The sequence below is a fragment of the Apteryx rowi genome, unplaced genomic scaffold (genome assembly GCF_003343035.1).
Source record: "Apteryx rowi isolate R43461 unplaced genomic scaffold, aptRow1 scaffold_37, whole genome shotgun sequence".
Classification (NCBI taxonomy): Eukaryota; Metazoa; Chordata; class Aves; order Apterygiformes; family Apterygidae; genus Apteryx; species Apteryx rowi.
This window is the reverse complement of record NW_020450196.1, coordinates 3,641,030-3,664,282: the sequence shown is the minus strand read 5'-3', so window position 1 is coordinate 3,664,282 and position 23,253 is coordinate 3,641,030.

Below are 23,253 nucleotides of genomic sequence, written 5' to 3'. Positions count from 1 at the left end.
CCCCTTCTCTCTGTTAGGCTAATGTCAAAAGGTCCAATATTGGAGAAAGATAAGGAAGGAAATAAACCTCATTTCCAGGCTCAAGCCCTAGGCTATCACAGTGCCTGAGGAGCACTGTTATCAAAAGAGGGGTGGTTTAAAGGAAGAAAAATAGCTGCAAATGTGCTATGTATGATACTGCAAACCAACTGATTAGAGCTTGATTTTGAAATGGCACACAAGGATAGTCCTCTGCTTAAAGACTATTTATTCTTATCTGTGTACAATGACACAGACATACATATATGCTGTGTATACACATGGCCATAAGATACTGTTAGAAGGAACATGTAGCAACCTTCCTAAACAAGTGAGGGTGTGCGTTTTGGTCTCTGCTCCTGCCACCCACTCTGCTTATCTGTAGTCACCAGGCTATCCGTATCATTCACTCCAAAGTGGTCCTAATGGTTCCTCTGACTATTGAATATATATATGTTTCCAGTATAAGCAGTATATAGAATGTAAGCATGTTCCAGTTCTTAAATCTAATCAACCTGATAAATACAATTACTGATGCTTTTAATTTATGAAATACACTGGTGGTAAACTGCAGCATAAACAACATCACRGAAATTTTTAGACATTTATATATTTAGAAATACGTGGAACAAGACACTTGGCAAATGTGCAGTCATGTATTGGGCTTTAGTTAAAGCAAGACGAGACACTTTAACATTGTCAATATTCAGGAGAAAAACTTGATATCACCAATTTATAACCCTCAGCTATTTCAATTAAAAAATAAATGTTTTTACAAATCAAAAGGATCTTGCTGCCTTTTTAAAATATATCAGTTTAGCTTCTCTTTAAGGTATGACCTAGCCATTTTTGCTAATCTCTTGATGCAAAGCACCCCTGAAGTTAATGGTTTGTTGGGAGGAGGTGGATAGGGCTATTGTATTGTGACCTGGCAATGCTTGACTACCCCAACCTCCCTTGGAAAGAGGGAATCACAGAGGTCAGGCAACCCTCTGTTTTGCAGCTGCTCATCATGAGGCCAAGCCTCCAATCCCTATGCTTGCAGCAGATGCTGGTTGGATACAGCTGGGGAGCTGGGCCTTTTCTTATGGATGGTGGGGTTCATGATAAAGACTGAAAGAGTACCAAGCTCACGAAGATCTTTGCATGATGAAACTGTAATTATACCTAAAATGTGTTTGCTTTTTTTTTTTTCTTAATCTGTCTGGCAGAAATAGACATCATATCCACCTCCAGGTGGCTTAGAATCTCTTTCTTTTCCGTTTTTTCTTTTCTTTTTCTTTTTGTAGGCAGAGTGCTCTTTTGTTTTATATTTTCCAGATTCCATTGTAATCATTTTAATCTTTCTCTGTCACTGGGTGAAAATTCTTCAGGCAAGAATTCCTACAGCTGCAGCATCTGTTGCATGTTGTAATTATCAGTGCAGAATTCAATTATTTTTCTCTTAATTTTTGTATTGTTTATGAGAACAGTAAAAGCCTTAAGTATGCAGGGAATCCTAAAGGAAGCTTAACTTAGTCTTTCAATGTTCCCTAAGGAACTGGAGAGATTACTTAAATGTTAATATGGCATCTTATGGATCCAGGAGGAGCACAGAGGAACACTTGTTGAACAAATCAAGGGTTTTCCAGGTTTGCYGTGAGCTTTCTAGACTCTTTTCTCAAGCACTCAAAACTATCAGGACATTCTCCTCCCTTCTTTTACCATCTAAAAAGAATGGAGAACGTCCAAAAAGGCCAAATTTTCTCTTCTTTATGCAGGCAGGGGACACATGCTTTTAGCAACTGACCACTCCATTACCGTGTTGAAGATGGAGCCAAAGTTTTGTAGCCAAAACTCTGAGTGTTGGTTGTGGAACAATTCAGGTGTTGGCATTACTCTCTGAGGCAGTCTGTGGTTAGCTTGACTCTCCCCTTGTGATCTGTGTCAGCATTGGAATGCGAAGGGTTTTAGTTAGATGTCCTTTGGGCAAGTGGAAAACTCAGCAAAGACAAATTTGTTGCTGAAATCAAGACTGTACACTGGAAAGCCTCAGGCTACTACTCACTAAGCTATGCTAGAAGATCAATGTAATAGCCTCCAAATAACCATCCCAGAAAGTAGTCGGGTTAAGAGTCATTCAGTCAAGCCAACTAAGAACTGTTAAATCTATCTGGGACTTAGAAAATTTTCCACATTATTGTAAATTTTTTAATTGTCTTTATGCATCAAGAAGCTGTCTTCATAGATTAGAGCAAATAACACATCTGTCCACAGAACAAACATTTGAGTCTGATGTTCATGTCAGTATTTGCAACTCCTCCATCAAAACAAGTTTCTCTAGTTATTTAGAATTAATTGGTAAATTTAACATGCAATGAGACAAAACAATAGGTCCATCCCTGGTATTCAAGGCACACCTTCTTCCATTAGTCTTTTCATTTCATAATTTTCTTTAGGTTGATGGGTTTACATCTCCTTTTTTAGACCACCTCAGGCATTTTGGAAAGGCAGAACTTGTTTACAAACTGTCTGCTCACTCTGGCATGTTGAAATGTCACTCCACATGCTGACACAGTAAAGGGGATATAATTTATAGATGCCTCCAGGGATGGGTGGAGAAGGCATCATCAGATATTTTTACACAGCTTGTCCTGGAAATTAACTATGGTGTATGGATAGCAAGAGGAATTCTGATAGCAGGGAGGTGAAGCAAGCGGAGTATCCAGAAAGGAAAAAGACTGTAACTATGTCAGGTCTATATAATGATTTTTAATAGCTTGTGTAGTTTGACATTTTATACAACTGCAACATATTATAATTCGAGCATGGCAATAACAACTACAGTTATGGTTTAGAAGTACACTGTAAGATAACTATGAAATAACCATAGTAATGGCAGTGGGTAACTGTAACAAGCAGAGCAGCCGGCAGTCATGGAAGCATTAGCAGTACAGCGTTATGGTTACAGCAGCTACTCCCAAATACCTGTTTTCTCCCAACGYGTCAAAGTCTGCCAGACCCCTCTCTTGGCCCTGAGGGTCCACACTTGTAGCACAGGGGCCCTGGGACTTCCTGACAGGTGACCTGGGAAGAGGGATTGCCTCCATAGCAGCCAATTCTCATACCCCAGGGTCTTCAGTGCTGGTCTTCTTCTGCTGAACCCCCTTCATCATCTTTGAGCTGTCCTCTTATYCCCTCAAGATGTTGTGACCTCTGGTCCTTTGTGCTTCACTTCCTTAATTTTCCAGACAGATTCATTGTTCCTCTGAGTCACTTTTGGAGCTAACCCAAAGATAACCAGTCACAGTGTCCTCCCATCACTGTGTCCTCACCCTGCAGCCTTCCCCTGGGAAGTCCCTTCCCTGAAACTGACTTGGAGACCGCTGCCTTCACCATTTGTCCTGTAGCTGTCTTAACCATGCTGCTATTGCATTATCTATCCTATGTTCTACTAATTATGTTAAATCAGCAGTTTGCTAAATCTGTTCATGACAGTACATGCCAGCAATTTTGTTGTGGTCTTACAAATACAGTAAGGCTTTATAATTATGCTGGGTCAACAATACAGCTAGTCTTTCTCTCACCACAGACAATGTTAAATCTATTTGCTCAAGGCTAGCAAAGTTATATTAAGGCCTTATCTTGGTTCAGTGGCCCCTTTCCCCCACTTTGAGCCTGAGAGCCTTTGAGTTTCCTCTTACAAGTTCATATAATGATTGTTACTTTACATTATCTCTTCCTCTGTATCCTTTGGTGAGAGTGGGGCCGGTGACAGATATAAGGTAAATTGGTAAAGGCTTCTTACCTACCTGGAAGTCAAATCCTTTCTGTAGTAGTGACCTGGGCTCTTAGGGGATAAGCCAGAGAAACCAAAACTTTTAGCAGTTTTTTTTAATATGTTGCAGAACTAAAGAAACATCAGCATATTAATTTGCTTTGTTCAAAGACCTGCATTTGAATATAAATTGTGATAACTTGAGTAATTGTCTGAGCAGCTGAAGTTTTTTTTTTTCATAAAAATTTCTTGCAAGCCAGAGGTATCTGGGCATCTCAAAACTGAACTGACTTACAACTTGTGTGTGTGGAGAGTTGGTATTTTATGCAGCAATGATTAATTTGACCATTTGACACTCTGTYTGTATCCTACTTAAAGGTTAATGTCTAATCATGTTTCTAGTGAAATAAAACAATGAGATATTTGCAATATACACAATTTTACTTTTAAGAGCCTTACATACTATATGACATAGTATGGACCATTTAAAGTGAGATGAATTTCTTCTTTCCTGAGTAAGTATTGATAATAAATCAGACACAGATTTGCTACTCCCTGAGCTGTAACTACATAATTCTGTGGTACCCATACTAGTTTCTTCATCACAATGTATTTTTGTCCCATTTCATCCCCAACTGAAGGTTGAGATGTATATTTCTGAGGTGTGAGAGAAGAAGAGGGCTTCYCTTATAACTCTTGAGGAAATACACTTTGAATGATTTTTATTACAGAATGCTATTCCGATGATCTGATTTATAACTCAAAACAAAGCTTTGGAAGGTTTTCAAATCAGCCATGATATTTACATGTGCAAATTCATCAGCCAAGGTTGGAAGCACGATTAGATGACTAAGGGCTGCCTCTGCGCTAATGTATGTTCTATATGGAGTTGGGCATGTGTCCAAGCCACTCATTTGTTCCTGTTGTTATGCAGGCAAACAGCATATTTGCTATAAATTGCCATTGCTTGGGATTTGCTGAGTTGTGGCTAAGCAGGGCAGAACATCTACAAGAGAGCCATGATTCATCAGCTCAGTTTTGTTATGACTGGGAAGCAAGGGAAGGCCGCGGGAAGGCGYGCTCAGGGTGCAGGACCTCTGGCGCCGTCACCCCCGCAGGACCTCTCAGCCTGATTGAATTCGCTGGYGTGTATCTTCCTCCCCTCACCCTACCTGAACCCAGCAAGGCCCACTGGCCTTCAGACATGACTTCAGCTACCTTCAAGTGATGTTCTTTATGTACTTAGTATTCTCTAATGACAACAAAAAATAAACTTAATGGAAAATGCCCCCCAGACAGTGTTACTCAGAGACAACACCTGAGCAACTAGTTTCCTGTACATAATCTTCCAGTACTCATATATTATTTTTTCATGTTCTTGCCTAGGCTCTGGAATGAATGTGTTTCCAAGTCACAGTCGATAAAGATCCTTGTATGAAGCCAAATACAGTTTCTAGGAGCCTAGCTGATTTTTTGGTACCTACTAAAATATATGGCATATATTATATATAATGTATCTTTTCCAATATGTATGTAATTAAAGATGTTCTGGGTTTTTTTCCTTTTTTCCCTCAGTAAAGAAACTATAAGATAAAGAACTGTCTGCTTTTTTACCCTCATTTATTACCCCCATTTACCCCCAGAAACTGAAAATTGCCCATTTAGTCCTGGTGCCTTGCAGAAGCTTTAATTTAGCCACCTCATAGCTTTCATTCCATCTGAGCCACACTCCCGGTTGGCACTACAACTTGCATGACTACCTCCCTCTTGTGGAATAACTGTAGACTTCGGAGGATATTTAATCCATTTTGGGACTGTAAACTATAAGGGGGAGTGGGCACATAAACAACCCAGCAATAACCTCCAGCCATTCTATTCCTTCAACTAGAATATTTTTGGTTTGTGTGTTTAATTAAATATTTTGATTTTTCCATTCGAAATGATTATCTAGCTGTTTTTTTTCAGTAAGACTTTCTAGCTCTCCTACCCATTATCACAAAAAAACACAACTTTTCTGGAAAGTATATCCTTTAAAATTATTTGATTTTAAAAAATCAGATGAAAAATAAAACCATTAGAAAAAACAAAAAACATACAGAAAACTAAAAAGTTAAGCCTACCTTTAAATAGTTTTTTGTTCAGATACTGAACTGCACACATGCTTCAGACCTTTGTTGCTGTAGTAAGGTGTGTTTGATGGAAGTAGCCATTTTTTCAAAAGTAAGGAATTTGAGCTTTTTTTTTTTTTAATTTCCCTACTAGAGTATTGTAGCATAACTATGTTTTATTTACACTTTCTCATAAATGTCTCCCTGCAATAATAATTTCTTCTTGGGGAAACTGGTGATTTCATAGTGTAAAGTACATATAATACTAGAGGGRTATGTGTTCAATTTGCACAGAAGACATTAACAGGTCATTGATCGCTTGAAGGCACTTACTGCTAATTTAGCAATTACATTTACACCAGCATTACCAGAATGAGACCTCATACAGAATTGCTCTTCTTACACTACTTTGGAAAGTAGCAAAGGACGTGACATCTGGGAACCGTAGAAAATCCAAAGTCTTCACAGTGGTGTTGACTCAAGTCCTCTAGCCCATATCTTCATAACTGCACTTCTGGATAACAGCATTTTTTTGGTGTTTTAGAGAAGAGATGAGCATCTTAATGCATTGGCTTTTAAATCTGAACTGACTGTCTTAAAATTAAGTTTTCCACCAGTGCTTTATCCAGTCATTTACCAGAGTCAAGATCTGACCTTTGAGCTGTCAATAATTGCGTAAAATCAATCACTGTCCCCATTTTACCAACCCATCCTTTCTAAATAGGTCTCCACCAATGATTTCAACATTTCAGTCATGTAAATCCTGCTACTGAATCTCAGTAGTACCAACTATACAACGATGTCATGTATAAAGATTTCCAGTTCCTCTGCATTCTTTCTTGAACTTTATGCATTAGTACAAACATAATTTATATTCATATTAATTGCTTATTTTGATTGTATTATTTTTGTTTTCAGTTATTACAATACTACTGTTTTTCATTCACAGATCTCAAGCTCCAGCAATGCAATGGAATAGCTGCTGTCTGGAAAAGCCAGATGTGAATACAAAAGTGATCAATTGGTAGTTATTATGTGACTATTTTAAATAATGTTTTCAGATTGCGTTTTTAAGATCACACATTAACTAGTATGAACTGTTAATAATAGTTCTTTCTTGTACTGGGTAGTTTATCCACATGTAACAATTCATTTAAAAATTGTGTGACGTGCTCTTTATGTACATAAAAAAATTATGCTCTTTGTGTTTAGAAACAGAATTTCAACAGGTGATCTCTGTAGGTTCCTGTTATACAATACCAGTCCTTTAGAACTGTTGAAAGTTAGTAAATATATTCTGTAAACAAAATCAAAAAAGCATGGGTGAGACTGCTTTGAGGAAAAGTCAGCATTAGGCAGCAAATGAGGCCATACCATACTGCCAGCACAGTGTTAGTTCTTTAAAGGCATATTTTACAATTGTAAAACATGCTGCCAGTTACTGATTCCATGTCAGTGTATGAAGGCACTAACTACATGTATGRTACTTGTCAAACTTCCTGCTCTGCACCAGCCAAACCTATTTCATCAAGTTTCCCAGTGAAATCCAAAGTAAGTACCTGTGAAATCACGCAATAGATGATAGTAATTCTACCTACTGTAGCTGAAAGGAGAGAACAGGAGCACATACTGATAGACCTGAGCAGCTGGGGTCTTTCAGCATGTGCTTTGGTAATCAAAGCAGACACTCAGAGCAATAGCATATCCTGCAATAAGTGCCTACTACCAAGCCTTATCACTCCCTGTTCAGGACAGTATTTTCAAGTTGCTTAGCAAATCAATTTAAACATTTCAAAGCACAGAAGTAATAACAAGTTCTATTTTACAGACTTTTTTTCCCCGTGAATGGTAACATATCAACAGGCCTAAGACCTTTAAAATCCAATTAATCCACATRGCAGGCCTAACAGAGTCAGCAGCCAACTGCTTGATAATAAATCATGATCCTGCTTTGGGAGAGCTCATAGAGGGATGAGAAAGTCTTGGCCTCACTGCTTAAACTACCAGTTGTCAAAGAACTTTTGTAGTGAGATTTCTGTCTGCTTGACAAGGAACTGTGATTTGCCAGCTACACTTTCTACTAACACAGCGAGAATCTTTGAAACCATCAACGTGAAGAGACGAACGGGTCTTTGTGCCAGTCCCTCAAGTACTGTATTTCAGTAAGGAACACCATTAATTTTGTACAGTGGGTGAGGATTTTTCAAATACCATCATTGTTGACCCACTTCTGTTGAGATGGGGGTCAGTGCAATACAAACAGAAACTAATTTTATGGCCAAACAGCTAAACTTACAGAATTAGGAACCCTCCCTTTTTCTAAGGCAGACATAGTTAAAATGTAGCCATGAGTGAGCCATTCATGGGCTTTCCCCCACTCATTTTGTTTGCTGTCACAYGAGTGCAGACACCGAGTTCTTTTCCTACTTTACAACCAGACATTTAATGCTTGGTTTTCAAATAACTGTGAATGGTATTCATAAAAAACACCAGGCTTTATTTTAAGTTCAAGAATTTTATACTGTTTTGTGGAGAGAGGGTATATGACTTTTTCCTCCAATTTTGCATGAATATATATTGCGTGAATGGGGGACAGGTTGATTCAACACATAACTTCAAGTGCTAAAGCCAAAATGACTACTTCCATGCTTAAAATTGACGTGGATTTAATACTATTACTGACTCAGTCATATAAAACAATTGTTTGGACTGTTTGACAAGGAAACAAAAAAATTTATCAATCTTGTTTCAAAAGCCTCGACAACTGCCAAATACCTAGGAAAAACCCCCTGATAACATGAAACCTGAATCTTGTAGATGCCCATGGTTTCAGAATAATGTAAAAAGAATAACGATTTTTACAGCAAGTAGCCTGGAATAAAAGTAATAAAAGGCATATATGTGCAAACGAAGAAATGATTCAGCTCCTAATTTAAAATAATGTTATCCTCTACTGCTTGAGATATCAAATCAAAGGAACTCACAAACAGTGCTGATTGCTTTCCATAATGCAGTCTTACATAATTAATACCACTAATGAATGCTTAGAAAGTGTTGTGGATTGATGTCAGAGCCAAAGGTTTGGATATATGAAATATTTGTGGAATTTTGGGGGGTGGGGGGAGTTTGTGGAAGAAAATTTAAGGCAATTCTGTCTCTGTTTTCCATTTTAAACATGGCAGATTCTTTGGACCAAAGTACTTCTTACATGCAGAGATGATTAAGATTTGGAGAAGCAGATCCTAGTTTTGCTAATCATTCCTCTCTTATTAACTAAAGTTTCTCTTAAACGTTAGGTATCTTCAATTGAAAGGTGAGAGAGTGGTTCTTCTCTGCTCCAGCCTTAGCTTCTATAAGCAGCTGGTGGACTGTATTCAAAAAGATTCATGCAATATTGTTGCTATTTGCCTACACAAAACTAGTCTCTTATTAAGAATAGTTTCTGTATCTCCATTATATATGMGTGAGACCAAATTATGTTTTAAAGAAAAAAGACAGCCTGAGGCGTCTCTACCATAACAGTCTTYACCATGGCATTTACACTGTATTTATGTGCAGGGAAGCCTGTTTCAAGTTCTTTAGTGTAAGCCACCTGTTTCCCTAAATACATGTTCAGTGTTTTGCAAATGTAAATAAAGCTGCAGATCTTAATAGTCTAGTCATGCTTTGCAAAYGAATGGCAGTTATGAGCCATATTTGTTTGAATAAATTATTTGTATGTATTGAGTCTGATTTGTTTTTTGTGTCTGTCTGATAAACTGTCATTTTAGCATAAGCAATAGTCACTTTAGCATTAAGCAATTAGCACATTAGCATTAAGCACATTAAGCAATATGTAGGCTAACCATAACATTCATTTATGGGCTGCTAAAACTAGGCAGTTGCCTTTTTTATTTTGTAAAACCCAAAACTTATGTAACTTCCCTACAACTATCCACCAGCTATTTCATGATACAACTGTTAGGTACCCYCTTTTCTTTAAAGATCTTAGATTTAGCCAATTGGTAAGTTGTGAGCTAATTAACTGCTTAAGGTAAATTTGTTGTGGTTGTTTTGCCCAATAATTATCTTCAGACTTGCCTGGAATTCTGTCATCTATCATGTCTAATACGAGCCCTTCTCTAGAGCGGTTGTTCTAACAAAGCAAAATAAAATGATAGCATTTATTGGTAATATAATAATGAGAGGCTTTTAACACTTTTTGCATCACCCCTATAGCCAAGAATATCTTGACCAGAGACAACTTCATTTTTAACAGTTAAGCAAAGACCTTATCCCTTGAATTTTTTTTTATTATTATTATTATTTAAAGTCACTGGAGTTTTTTTCTTGATCATGGCTGAAAGAAAAAAAGCTGAAATAACAAAATGCAATTTAAAATTCAATTTCTTTTTAAGGAAATAAGATTTTCTTAGGAAGAAAAATTTTTCTCCTTCTATGCTCTTCCTAATTAGAAACATGGAGAAAGCATGTATTTTTAGCCATATTTATGAAYAATATTAATTTCTTACATTTTGCAACCTTTCATCAGCAAATACTGATTAGTCTGCCAGCTACATGTTCTGCTTAGAATGATATYGTGATATTATGATATAGTTGATAGCTGAGTGGACAGACAGCATATTTCAATGGCATGTCAACTCCATTTCTTCAAGCTAGTCAGAAAATAACATATCTAACAAGAAACATCCTCCAGGCCTGGAAAGGCCAGTAAAATGATGCCATGTAATTTGGTTTCATGAAGGATTATCAGACAGAGAACTGTGCCTGTTTATTCAGACACAATATGCCAAAGTGTCAACACTGTATTAATACAGAATGCCAAAGATACAGGAATTTGTTCCAGTGAACAATCCAAACTAAAACTTATTCCAGTATGGAGTTTCGGAGAAGGCTTGCTGCACAGATGTATTTGCCACCACTGTGGAAGCAGAAGGCAGTATAGTGGCAGGAAATTGTTAAAAAAACTGTTGGCTTTCTCTGCTTTTCTTGAGTTTTTCCTTTTTTTTCCCCCCAGCAGCTTAAAAAGAGAGGAGATATGGAGGCATTCAAAAGGAAAACTGGGAAGATGGAATGAGACTGACAAAACAGAAACCTAGAAACAAAGAAGAATGGGAAGAATATATGAGTAAATGTGCTAAGCTCTACAATGAAAGGTGAGGAAAAAAGGTATTAAAAAAGTAATAAAACATGAATTTTAAAGTAAGGACAGGAAATGTGATAAGGCTGCCCTCTTTGTGCCTAAGGATACATTTTTTCTCCAAGTATGTCTTAGCTTGTGGGTTAAAACAACAAGAAATGAGAATTAATTTCCAGATTTTCCATTTCCTTTCATGTTGTCCTGTTATTTAATCCTATAGAGATGGAAAACATTACTACCTTTGAGAAAGGATGAAGAGAATTTGGATAAAGTGCCTCTCTGAAACTGGACCTTACCCAAGGGGTCAAACAGCAGTTATCCCTTTTCTTAATGATAGATACACACACAGTGCTGCTGACTTCAACATAGTGTGTTTTAACTCAGCAGAGGCACACCTACTGGTGAGCTTTAAAAAGATGTTGAGGTGCCCAGCTACTTCTTTGACCAGAGCCTAAGTAACTGCAGTATTAACTGCTGAAGAATATATGACTCCCCTCAGATTTAAGAAAACAGGACACCACACATGCATGCATGCGCATGCACATGCACATGTGCGCGCGCACGCGCGCGCGCGTGGACACACACACACACACACACACACACACACACACACAAACACTCTGCACCAGTTAAAAAAAAGAAGTAGCCATCTGAATAGTAGAAATACTGTAGCCTGGTTTCCCGTATGTTTCATATGAATTTTCTGTTTGATAATAAAAGCACTTTTTTTTAGCCTTATCCTTTGGAAGGAGTGATGGGAGTATTAACTGGTTCTTCCTCTTCTACCCAGCCACATGTTTTCACAGATCTTAAAGGAACTGGTATCATTGAGACCTCTATCACTCTTGGACTGGATTGATATTGGTCATTAATGTGAAAAGTTAATGGAAGGGGATGAGAAGAGAGGGTAGAGATAGACACGAAGATAGAACAACCATTTCCTTAGGAAAGTAGGCTAAAATAATTATGTGAAGCTTAAGAAATATTTTGTCTCTCTGCATCTTCCTCTTTGTTCTTCTTTGTAGGGGAATGTTAAGATCTACAACTATTAGATGACCATACACATCTATAAAGAGCACAAGCTTTTTTCTTTTCTCCTTTTTTTGGTGGTGCAAAGGGACCCAGTGTGTGATCTATTTCCATATGCCTTATCATTTTCTTATTTTGTCCCAGAACAATAGAGCACATAGACTGCAGAAAACCAGAGCCCTATGACAAGAATACTCTGTTTTCTCTCTTTTCAGTTTCTTATTGACTTTGAGAGAAAAATAAATAGATAGTTCACTTTAATAAGAATATCAGCTAAAAAATACATTAGATGATCAGGCAAAAATAGCTAGATGTGGTAGCTATGTAATCTAGTTTGTTCTTTGTTTTTTTTTTTTTTTTTATATTTTTCATGGTCATTATCTTCTGTGTTTCATATAAAAAGCCATTATTTTGAGTCCAACTTCACTTAAAAATAAGGTATGTCTATGATACAGCTCTTAATAACACCGAAGATAAAGGAGCATTTACTGCCGGCCTTCAGATGGGATTAAAGTTACTCTGTTCCCACTGAGTCAGAATATCTTCGCCAAGAAATTTTGAAATCCCCCACTTCCCTCCTGCCAAATTTTTTTAACAAGCACCTTTTTCTTAACAATAGAAGGCAGTGCATTCAGGTCATCACTATGTACACCCACACAGCATGGGATAGCACTGTGTCACACAGCCTGCCCACACATCAAGTTCTATTTATTTTGTTATTCTGCCAACCTTTCTTTATTCTCCCAGTCAACCTTCCTTTCTATAATCTAAATGAGTCATGGGATAATGCAATCAGTTGCAGTGTGAGCAGTTCTCCTACACACTGGTTGAAAGTGGGTTCTTCAGCAGCCCCACCAGAGGCAATGACTTTAAGCACTTTCTAAATAGCGCATTGAGAATTTCTTTAAATGCCTCTTCATTTAGCAAAATATCCCAGCTCCATTTTGTATCCTCCAGCAATAATTTTGTCTTTTAGTTCCTAGCTGAATCCATAAACTGTGGTATATCCTGTTTCAGCCATGCCAAGAAAAGCTCTTCAACCACGTGATCTCTCAGACTGTACATCTCTTAATCTTCCACAAATCCAAACCACAGGCCCACTGTGAACATCCCTACAGGGGCTTGCAGTATGCCTATGCAATACATTGTTTCCTCTAGCTCTATGTTTTTTTCTTCATAGCAGAACTATCAAGACACAAAGCTCCTTTACGGCTGCAGGGCTCTAAACCACTAATAGCTTTTGACAGTTTGTGAAAGCTTGTTAAACTCAAATAATTTTGATAATGYATGCTAGTAACAAGACAAACCAGTTATCCCAGCATAACTCTTTCTGTCTATTCATCAAAAGATTTATATTAATTGCTTAGGAAAAAAGGATGATATTGTTACTGAGTTTTTAATTAATTTTTTTTAAGTTTTTAATAAATCTACTCTTATTAAATCAGAAAACAGGAAAGATGGCAATTTTTAAAAGAGTAGTGGTGATTGCACAGTGATCACAAACCTGTTAAACAGTTCCTTCCATTTATGAGTTTTTCAAGTGCCTAAAATTATTACTATTTCATTTAACAGACACTGATTCATTCTAGAGATGATCATGGTTTTCTCCTGCTCTCTCTGCCTTCCACAACTGTCTGAGAATTTTCTGAAGTCATTAAAATTTAAATGTATTCTTAAGCATTGTCCTGAGGAAAGCTGGGGAAGCTTTGACAAAGTCCTTTTTTTAAACTGAGAGGAGCACAGATGGTTGAGCTGTTAGGAGGGTGGTGGGACAATGACTGAATAGTAGCATCAGGATGATTTCTTAATGCAAGTGAGCTCAAAACTAGTATTTCACAGAATCACAGAATGGTTGAGGTTGGAAGGGACCTCAGGAGATCATCTAGTCCAACCCCCCTGCTCAAGAAGGTTCACCTAGAGCACATTGTATAGGATCACATCCAGGCAGGTTTTGAATATCTCCAGAGAAGGAGACTTCACAACCTCTCTGGGCAACCTGTTCCAGTGCTCTGTCACTCTCACAGTGAAGTTTTTCCTCATGTTCAGGTGGAACTGTCTGTGTTTCAGTTTGTGCCCGTTGCCTCATGTCTTGTCACTGGGCACCACTGAAAAGAGTCTGGCCCCATCCTCTTGACACCCTCCCTTAAGATATTTGTACACATTAACAAGATCTCCTCTCAGCCTTCTCTTCTCCAGGCTAAACAGGCCCAGCTTTCTCAGTCTTTCCTCATAAGAGAGATGCTCCAGTCCTTTCATCATCTTCGTAGCCCTTCGCTGGACTCGCTCCAGTAGTGCCACATCCCTCCTGTACTGGGGAGCCCAGAACTGGACACAGGACTCCAGTTGTGGCCTCACCAGGGCTGAGTAGAGGGGCAGGATCACCTCCCTCGACCTGCTGGCAACACTCTTCCTGATGCACCCAAGAATACCATTGGCTTTCTTGGCCACAGGGGCACATTGCTGGCTCATGGTCACCTTGTTGTCCACCAGCACTCCCAGGTCCTTCTCGGCAGAGCTGCTTTCCAGCAGGTCAACCCCCAACCTGTACTGGTGCACGGGGTTATTCCTCCCCAGGTGCAGGACCCTGCACTTCCCTTTGTTGAACTTCATGAGGTTCCTCTCCGCCCACCTCTCCAGCCTCTCCAGGTCTCTCTGAATGGCAGCACAGCCCTCTGGTGTATCAGCCACTCCTCCCAGTTTTGTATCATCAGCAAACTTGCTGAGGGTGCACTCTGTCCCTTCATCCAGGTCACTGATGAACAAGACTGGACCCAGTATGACCCCTGGGGGACACCGCTAGCTACAGGCCTCCAACTAGACTCTGCACCGCTGATCACAACCCTCTGAGCTCTGCCATTCAGCCAGTTCTCAATCCACCTCACTGTCCACTCATCTAACCCACCCTTCCTGAGCTTGTCTATGAGGATGTTATGGGAGACAGTGCCAAAAGCCTTGCTGAAGTCAAGGGAGACAACATCCACTGCTCTCCCCTCATCTACCCAGCCAGTCATTCCATCAGAGAAGGCTATCAGATTGGTTAGGCATGATTTCCCCTTGGTGAAGCCATGCTGACTACTCCTGATCACCTTCTTTTCCTCCACGTTTGGAGATGAGCTGCTCCATCACCTTTCCAGGGATGCAGGTGAGGCTGACTGGCCTGTAGTTTCCCAGGTCCTCCTTCTTGCCCTTTTTGAAGACTGGGGTGACATTGGCTTTCTTCCAGTCCTCAGGCACCTCTCCTGTTCTCCATGACCTTTCAGAGATGATGGGGAGTGGCCTAGCAATAACATCTGCCAGTTGGACCAGTATAACTTACTGTTTCTTGAGGAAGCTTGGTAGGTATAACTTTCTCTGTGGTTCAGTGAAAGAAGCATGTGGTTGGGAATCAGGAGACCTGGATTCTGTTTCAGTGTTTTCATTGCTCGAGTAGCTTAGGTCTCTTTCTGCCTCATTTCCTCTTTACCGTTTAGATCTGTGTAAATAGTAAAAATACTTTGAAGCAGACTTTCATTATATGTGGAGCATTTGTGCAGCACTGTCATCATAGTTAATAGCACTTTTGCTGTTTACACTATAGACTTTTCTTTGTACAAGTACTCTGATGGCTACTACCAGACAGTAACAGAAAAGAGATACTCTGCACAATAATACTGTTAATCATGTTCTATTTATTACAGCTACGAAAATCAACAGTACAAAATGTTGATCCCAATTATTTCCAAAGAGAACTGTGATTTTTACCTTAGAGCTCTCTCTTAAATCTCTGCACTCAGAGGCAAATAGTGAGGTTCACCTCTGTACTGGAAATTAGCTATACTTTTCTTCACAGACAAAATTTCAGCCTCTGAAACCTCTTTCTGTCACATGAGCATCTGATGGAGATTCCCCGTTATAATCAAATGTTTTTTTCCTTGTCACTCAGTCTAAGGAATGACTGGGTGGAGATTTCTGAGGATGCACCACTGTACTCCCTTCACAGGTGGGATGCAGACAATTCTCCTGGAAAAGGCTTTCTGAGAAATTCTCTCCCTTCTCTTTGCAGACACAACAGAAGTGCTCTGTGGGATTATGCTGCATTCACTCTCTACCTTTACCAAAAAACTCACTTGGTAGCAGAGACAAGATAGAATTTATTCAGCTAGCTTTCGATGACACCTCTCTTGGTGTCTCGTTCTGAGGTGCACAACTCTCCCCATGTACCTGATCACCAAGTTAGAGTTCCAGCTGAGGCCTTTGGCATTTCAACACCAGGCCTCTTTCTTTATCAAGCCTTTAGTCTATCATCTGTAAATATTTTTCCTATCTTGCCCGGCTTTTGTTAGGAGAAATACTTTTAACATATTGCATATTTCTCAGCTAWAGTAAGATAAATGCCATACACATAATAGGTATCAGCAGACATGAACCTTTTGCTAAAAGCACTGTCRCTTTACTAACCTGGAATGTCCTTTGGTTTTGGGGCTTTATTTTGCTCCTCTCACTGCAGTGTGTCAGTCATTCTAATGAGACCAACTAAAATATTAAGTGTAAACTTTTAAATACTTCTTATCTTCACTCTCAATATTTTACAGTAGTTACTGAATTAAAACTCTTTTTATCACCTTCCTAGCTCAAGCATCTGTTTTATTATATTGGAAGATGGCAATTTAAAAGACATACACAAAAATCCTTTTTCACGTAACATGCATGGGCCTAATTTTTATTTGCTATTTAGAGCTGGATAATGAGTTGGGAGATGATATATACACCAAAGCTTAACTGGTCTAGCCACACAGGCTACATTAGCAAAGAAATACCTCATACAAGGAAAAGGAGTTATTTTCCTACTAGAATTAAATCACGTTGCTGAAGGACATAAGCTGTACCTGCAAAGAACTCACATGAAAGTGTGATGTGGGTTTTATCTGGCACAGCATGGCCAGATGTTGGCTAGAAGTACCAACAAACTTCTAAATGAAGCCATAAATACACCCTTATTCACCTCTACAGAGGACCCACTGGACCAGGGGTCTAACTATACAGATACAAAAAGTACTGTGGGCCTACATAAGGGCAGCAGGTAGAGACAAGAAGTAGATGAAAGTTTGGCCCCACTCCCACTACTCACTGGCCATAGCTTGTAGCAAGACTGTGTGGGATGGGCATGTAGTAATTGATTGACGCATTGGGCCAACACTAAGCATCTGTAACCCTGCAGCAATGAAGGGAGGCAGTCTGAGTCAGACACATCTCTGAGTCATGATGCCTCCCAGGCCTCGTCCCCTGGTGGGGCAGTTTATAATCATCATTTGCGGGGGGGTAGCGCCTACCTATCTTTTAGTCATGTAGGTCATACAGAAGGTCTGTCTGAGCAGAGCCAAGGAAAACACAGGAAGTCAAGATGCAGTCAAATTACAGTTATGTGTAAACTCAGTCCATCTCAGGTCCAAATAACTCCACCTCAACGCTAATCAATGGAAAAAATATGTCAGTCATTTTCATTCTTCCCCTTTTAATTTTCACGTGATGCATGTAAAACTAAAGCTGATGCATCAGTTAAAATATCAGAAGTAAAAGCATGTTGTAAATCAGGACTGAGCAAATTCCAACAGAGGCAGATGGGGAGGCAGCTCATGCTCTAACTAACTAGACTAATTTTATAAGCACTTTTATGAACAGATGATAGGATGCTCTGCCTGTCTAGGCTGTGGAATCTTAAGCTCATTAGGCTACTTAGTGTTCAAGGAGCACAGAACAGCTTTAAAGGAGATGAAGTTAGTTTCTTCATGATTTCTGCTAGAGAAAAAATCATGCTAGGGAAGGGATTTCCTGGCCCTTCTGAATTGCTAAAACAGTCACTTGAAGACACTTGGCACTACTTGCCAATAAGGGAAAAGCCAACTGTTCATTTTAGAAACAGATGGAGCAATAAAAACTGTTAAGAGTGCCACAGCAGAGTCAGTTGTCCTCTCTTAAGCTGCTGATGAAGGCTGCTTGAACTTACCTGGTTAGCCTTTTACTGGCACACTTTGGGAGAGTTCACAGACATTTCCACTCCATACGGGGGGCTGTAGAACAATGAACTCTAGGTAGTGGATAGTGACAAAGAGCTGGAAACTAAGCTTTTTAAATATTCCTGACCAGGATGTTTAGATGCTTCCATATAGCAGCCTTGAAGCTATTTATGCTTAAAAATCATTAGTTCTAACACCAAATACCTCATCTCATTTTTCTTTGAAGTCAGCTGAAATTTATAATGATCACCTTGAGGACTGGGTCCAGCAAACCGTTTCCAGTATACAGGAGAAAATAGGTAATTTACATATACTGTACAAGAATGAGCCTGCTTTGTAATGCAGTGTATGGTGAATATGGGCTTCCTCTTTGTCTCAAGTCAAGGTTGCTGTAGAAGCATATAAAGAATGCTCTCCTTTTGACACGTGTGCAATCCTCCATTGCTATTGAAATAAACTGTGTAAATCTGTGGGACAGAAACAACAAAGTCTACAAACAGTACAGCATAATGGGAACTCTTGACACTGAGATCTATGTCAATGAATGTAGAAGGTAAATTTGACTTGATCGAGTCTTTATTTTCCCCTCTCTTTAATGTGAATGTTTTTTCTTTGAAGTAGCTTTAGCAAGAGCAATTCAAAGTTCGGTTATGTGTACACAGCACTGTTATTTCTTCACAGCATTTTTCGTTATAATGAAAAATAATAAGACCTTTTGCCTTGATATAGTGCTTTTCATCTTCAAAGCATTTTCAAAATATTCTCTAGTTAATCTGAACACCCCTTCAAAGTAGTTATGGTTGATTATCATTATGATTATCACTATACAGAAGGGACAGATTYTAAATTACTTAAATCCACAGAAGAATTTGATGAAGGGGGATTAAAACTCAGGAGTCCCTGTGTCCTCATTCTCTGACCACAACATGGTCAGAGCTTCTCCCCAGCTAGATTTGCACTGTGAAGAACTATCTTCTTACACACAGACTAATTTTGTTTTCTATAGATATTTAACTAAACAATATACCTATGTGTAGTTTAGGTACTTATTACACAAACAGGAAYGTTACATATTCATTTGGACAGGCTTACACAACTCTATCACACATATAGCCAAATCTGTTCAGTAGTTGCAGGGACCTAAAACTGCCAGACCTTGCAGTCAGTACTTCTAAGAAGGCCAAAGTTTTCAGTTATTTGCTACAAATGGACTCTCACCATGACTCTCTTCAGGCATAAAAATGCCACTTTATGTTTAACACTCTGAAGAGCCTTAATCTGCAAATATAAATGATTTATTTCCATATCAAGGTTCCTCTGTACTTTGTGAGTGGTGCAAAGTACAAATGAGATGTGGTTCTTACACATTATTATAACTTATGCCATGGAAGCACTGCCCATGAGCCACAACCACCTGAAATACTGAGAAAATGAAGCAGAGAGTCTCAAAATTATTGTATATTTCCCTCCTTTTTGTTAAACTGAAATGAAACTTCATTGGACGACTTTTATTTTTATTCAGATAAGTGGATTTACATTCCATCATTTACAACATGAAGTACAAAGTATACCCTCTGGGAAAGTACAAAGCTATAATTTTATTTCAAGGGGTTCTGTGATGTCATAAATGAAACTGTAAACTGAAATTATAACCTTTCTAGTAATCCTGTAAGTAGTGTCATTTTAAAAATGTATGTTCATCCTGAACTCAAAACTTTTTTGACTGCCTGCTTCCAATTTTACATGGTTATTGGAGAAAACTGATTATTCTTCAAAACATAGATATGTGATAGCTGAAACAGCCCACAGTGAAAAATGCTAGGTTAAGAACTTCTACATTACAGTTTACTGATGAACTGTCACTGAACTGGATTCCACCTTTCAGTTCTATGATAAGATTTTAAACTATTCAAAACTGACTTACCAAAAGCATATTGTCACCAGAAAAGAAAGCATTTTAAAATGATTATTTCACAAAGCAGTATTTCTTACCTGTTACAGAATACTTAGATCCTTTCAAAGGCTTAAATGCATATATAGCTTCAGCTAGGTTATCAGCTGATGTAGATGATGGGACTTCACTGGCTGCTGGTTTACAATCATTTGACTTCAAGAAATGCAAAATTTCATATTGATACAGGTTTTTATTATTGGTTCTGTTAAAAAGAAATAAGCATGATATTAAATTTGAAAAGGTACTTACCTTGTCTGCAAGAATTCAGTGTTTCAACTCCTTTTTCTGGTTCTGAATATGAATGTGGTTCTGAATACTATCTGCAATGTGCCAACAGTGGTTCAGATAAGGCATCTTCTAACACTGCATGTAGTAAAGCTTCCTTTGAATTTCCATCTCAAAATTTCTCAGTCTGAAGTATTTATGTCATTACTAATTCACAGTGAGGAGAGTCTTCTGATCACTGTTCTGTGTTCTGATTTACACAGGAAATATACAAAGCTTTATATAGAGTAATACATCCATAAAAAACATATAATACAGAGAGTTTATATGCATAAAGTTGGAAAGCTGATRCCTCTTTGGACGGTTATAGAACAAAACTCCTATATGAACATCCTGTGCAGAAACAGCTAGCATAAATTGCAAGTGGGAATAAGAAGAGACTCTTACTTTATCATCCCTGAGAGTCAAAGTAATGAATAATTTCAGACCATTTAAACAAGGTGAGCTCTCATATTCAAAGAGGAAAAGCAAAAAACAAACCAAAAAAGTAAACGGACTGCATATATATACATAGTTGTGGTAAAAGATGAATACTGCAACAGCACTAATGTATTTTTTTGTAAGCAGTTCAACAGAAGAAAATTATAACAGAATTAAGTAGAGGGAATTGCCAAAATTATTCACAAAAATGTTCTGTGCAGCAAAGAGTAAAGTTAAATATACACGTTGAACAGAGAGGCCAAGTTAGAAAGAGAAATATAAGATAGATTTCAATACTAATATGATATTATTACTATATTGTGCTGCATCGAAGATGTTAGCATGTAATTTAGCTGTCTCTTTCTTTCTCCCTTTGTTAGCTTAAGTATGGTTTTCCACAGTCCATTTTTTGTAAGTAGTCCAGTGTTTTGTACTATAGTCAAAAGTTTTCAGCATCTGTGACAAGCTTCCCATCTGTGTACAAAGATCCCTAATATATTGAAGATGAGGAAAAAATGTTGAATGCTATGCAAAGCACAAATTCCAGCTGAAACAAGGTCAGCACTAGCTGTTACTGTGTCGGTTGTAAAGAAGTTTCTTTCTGCTTCTTCTGGTATACAATGAACTGCCTCCCAGATCTCTGCAAATTTCTGAGCTGCGATACAATGCAGGATGTACATTTGGTAATCAATCTGAGTCTACATTTCCTAGCAGATATGTAATATTTATTAGCAAAGAGGTAGCACTGAGTAGCATGTGAGAATGGCACCTCTGGACAGCTGAGGTACTTCTGGTAGACAAGTACTATTAAAAATAAGTACTTATCATTAACAAGATACAGCCATTTTTTTTCAAAGTTTTAAATGTTGTATATATATCTGTATCCATACATATTAATAAAATGCATATATGAATCAAGACTACATATAGTTCTCAAGATGTAAGATTATATGTCATGCTGAAATGCTCTGCTTAAACATTCAGATTTGTTGAAACAAGAAATATACCAAAAATGGGAAAATTGTAATTATTAATACATAATGATAGTGCTTTTACCTTTTTAGATCACTGCTAGCTATACTAAACTTGAAGAGCTAAACATACACACTTKGTATATGCGTGCATTTCAGAAGGAAAATACAACATTTAATTCTTTTTTTTAAAAACATGTTCAATTTTGTTCTCAGAATCATTTCTGGATACTGAAACACCACCCTTAATATAAACCATAATGAACTTTTAAATGCTTTTAAATATTTTTAATATTTTTAATTTCTTTTCAATTAAAAATAAAGTTCTTCAACTTAGTTCCAAGCAATATAAAATTAAGAATTTATCCAGGTCAGAGCTCGATTTTTTGCCCTTTTTCTTGACATTTCAGACAAGCCAGGACTAATCAGAACTTTTGCTTTATGTCGTTGTTCTATAGCATCATCCACAGAGCCTGCAGTGTTATTTAGTAACGTGCTCTGTTGTGAAATTGAAGGACTTCGGGGGGAAGGCAAGAGCGTATCCAGGAATATGGTAGGTGGTCCGGTTGAAATACGGACAAGCTAAAACTTAGATCTTAAACAGTCAAAGCCAACGATTAGGATCTTTAGCAGATACATTTGAGAAGATAAATATTTTATTTTACTATACTGTGACATTTGTCGAAAACTCTCCTATGGAACTGTATAATAGCTTAGAAAAGTATTTACGTCCTACCAGATGCAGATCRCTCTGTGTACATTCAGTGACAGAAGATTCACTGAGAGTTTCATGAAAGAAATACCAAGAAGAAAGCAGGATAGGTATGCTGGCCCCGATTTCAAGAAATATTTAAACATAGCAGTATTTTCATTGACTTCAATAAAAGTGCTTTCAAGATGAAAGCTTTTAAAAATGTTAAAACTTTGTACGGAGAATATGGTTCAATTTCTCAGTTTATGGAATAGATGATAGTTATGTTTCAAAATATTCTGCACAGGTTCTAATTATGTTATTCGGAGCGTAGAATAGGACTCTGAGAACAATGCTGTTAATTACAAAAACTCAGAAATCAATKGGGTGTCAATATCTATTTTTAGAGAGAAGATATCCTAAAAAAAAAAAAAAGCAGTCTTGTTATATGTTCTGATGCAAATTCACAATAAAAGAGATTACCCCAAGAGATCACTCTGCATCTTGTTTTCCTAATTATCCGCTAAAGAATTGCAATGTTTACTGTACGCTTGTTTTAAGCGCCTATACGCTTATCCAGCCCACGCAATTCAGTGTTTGTAAAGGACGAAAAACTAACGCTACGTGAGGTTTGAGGACTGCTGCAGCTCCGCTGTATTTCTTCCCCGCCACTTGTGCCTGGCCTCCGCCGTCCTCACGCCTCCGCGATGCCCCCGACGCGGCCTTAGGTACCGCACGGCCGCGGGGACGGCTCTCCGCCGGCCGCCCCTCGGGTGACTTAGCGAAGCCACAGACGCAGAGACCCGGCCGAGCGACGCCCGCCCCCGCCGCTGGGCTCCCCTCTGCCCGCCCTGCGCGTTCGCACGCCGCCACCTGGCGGCGAGCGC